Source organism: Chrysochloris asiatica, unplaced genomic scaffold (assembly GCF_000296735.1).
Source record: "Chrysochloris asiatica unplaced genomic scaffold, ChrAsi1.0 scaffold00592, whole genome shotgun sequence".
Classification (NCBI taxonomy): Eukaryota; Metazoa; Chordata; class Mammalia; order Afrosoricida; family Chrysochloridae; genus Chrysochloris; species Chrysochloris asiatica.
In genome coordinates this window covers 209791-212589 of record NW_006409110.1, presented here as the reverse complement: position 1 = coordinate 212589, position 2799 = coordinate 209791, and positions in this window count along the sequence as shown.

The following is a 2799-nucleotide window of genomic DNA, read 5'->3' as shown; positions in this document are numbered from 1 at the left end:
GCCTACTCCTACACCATCCTCATATAATTATTGTTATGCTGAATACCTTGTTACAGCCACTGGATCAATCTATCTCGTTAAGGGTCTTCCTTGTTTTCACTGATCCTCCACTTTACCAGGTACTGATCCCTAGTTGTTCCTATTGTTGTTAAGTGCTTTCAAGTCAGTTCCAATCCCTAGAGACTCTGTATAGGATCTCCAAGGAGTGGTTGGTGAGCTTGAACTGCCGACCTTATAGTTAAAACCAACTTTGCAGTCCCACACATTTACCTACAGTGCCAATCCTTACTTATAATATGTCCAAAGGAAGCTCTCTTGCCATCTAATTCTTTTCATCCTCACTTTTAAGGTGCTTTCTGGTTGTAATTCTTCCAAGATAGTTTTATTTGTTCTTCTGGCAGTCCATGGCATTTTCAATAGGCTTCTCCAATACTATATTTCAACTGTATTAATTCTTCTACAGTCTTCCTTATTTACTGTCCAATGTTCACATGTTTATGCTGTTGTTGCTGCGGTTGTGTGCCATAAAGTTGTTTTTGACTCATAGAAATCTTGTATATGGTTTACAGTGCTCTAAACCTTTAAAAAGCAGAACGTCTAATCTGTCTCCCATGGAACTGCTGGTAGATTCAAATTGTTGACCTTGTGGTTAGCAGTTCAATACAGAACTCATTATGCTACGAGGACTTCTTGTTCTTCCTGTGGGCATATGGATATCATCCTATAAAAAATAGTATTATACTATAAGATAGATCTTGATATTCTCTTTTTGACAATGAATATGATGCTATTTCTCTTCAATATGTTGTTTATACCACAATAAACCATATGATTTTTGGATTCAAAATGGCCAATATCAGTATATTTAAGCTCACTAATGTGTAGGATATAAATATTTTTTGTATTCCATTTTGTTTGCAACTATTTCCAATATTATGAGATTCAAACATCTTACATTTTATGTTCTAACTATCAACGGATTTTTTCAGTTGTTGCTTGGTATTTTGAGTTGTGTTTCATCTTCAAATGAAGAGGTTGAAAGCTTTACTCCATTCACATAATTATGGTTAACTCTATTTTGAGGGAGGAGCACTGTTAGCTTAGTGGATTATGAGCTGGACTGCTAATTGTAAGGTCAGCAGTTCTAATCTACCAGTCACTCCATAAGAGACGAATGAGGTTTTCTGCTCCCATTTAGATAAACAACTTCAGAAACCATGTACAGTGTCACTATGTATCAGAATAGCTCTATGGCACAAAACCAGTCAACCACTATTTTAAGGGGAGTCCTGATGTGACACTATGGCTTGGCACTGGACCACAAGGTCAACTTGAACCTCAGATTGTCAGTTCAAACCCAATTCATCTGAAACCCTATACTGTGTCACTATGGATTGGAACTGACTGGATGGCACTTAAAAACAATAATTACTTTGGAGGTGGTTCAACTTAAGTGGCTCATTTTCTGGCATATCTCAAAAACTGTACTGCTGCTCTTCAGAAGGTCTTCAGAGTAACCATTCAAAAGAGATTTGCTTCTCCTTCTTCCTAGTCTGTTTTTGTCTGGAAGCTCTGCTCAAACCTATATATCAAAGGTGATCTTGCCTGCATTTTATATACTGGTAGCTTAATTTCCAATGCCACAGTAATGCACAAGCCAACAAATTATGACAAACTTACAACTGAGTGGTAAGAATATAAATTAAGTGGTAGAAAAGCAATGAAATTATTTTTTACCTTTCCTTTATTTTTTTAATCTAATACATTTCATTTATTCAAGAAATGATTCTAAAACATTTTTTACTGGTGTGGCACTGTAGGATAAGCACTAACCTGCTAATCTCAACATCAGTAGTTCCAACTGACCAACCACTCCTTGGAAGCAAAATCCAGGGTCTCTGTGAGTCAGAATTGACTGGACTACTCTTACTGACAATAACAATCACCTAGGAGTGAAATAAATAAGATATCTATAGAATATTGACTTTATTTGTACAAGAGGAACTCTGGGTTACGTGAATGGCAGTCTAACTTGAATCACCAGAACAGAGAGTCAAGGCCTCTAAATTAATTCCCAGACTTGAACCAGTTACAGATCTACAAACCCTTGAATAAAGGGGTGATCCTTGAGAAAGGAACCCTCTACGTTGCCAGATGTTTTTCTTTCTTCCAGTCTTCTTAAAGAGACAAGGAAGACCTTTCATTGGGGAAAAGGAAATAATCAAGGATTAATGTACACGGGTTTAAATTGACCCTAATCCCAGATTTAAAAAAAAAAAAAAAAAAGGCCATTGTGGCACATCAATCAGAATGAGAACATTTGGAGGTAAAATTATTAATGGGGTCTTAGCTAGCTCCATTTCACTGTGTCAAATGGGTCTTTAAACTAATCATGTGTTGATTTCCCTACTCTCACAATGTATAATCAGAATAGAAAAACTCGGTAACAGGCAAAACCCCCCATTAGATCCATGAAATATAAAATAAGGGCTAGTATGGTTGGAAAAGCCAAGTAGAAACCATTAGTACTACCTTTACCTAGAAGATAGTATACCAAAAGCAATACCTCATTCCAGGAGGGATTGCAGAGATTAGTGTTCTAATCAAGGTCCTGATGGATGCAGGAGTGGTGATTACCACCACATCCCCATTGAACTCACCTATCTGCCCTGTGGATTACAGAAATGTAACAAGTTTGTAACTTCTAAATCAGCTGCTGCTCCAGCTGTTGTTTTTTAACTTGTGCAAACAAATGTAATCTGCTACCTCCTATGACTTTTTCTCAATTCCAGTTTCTAA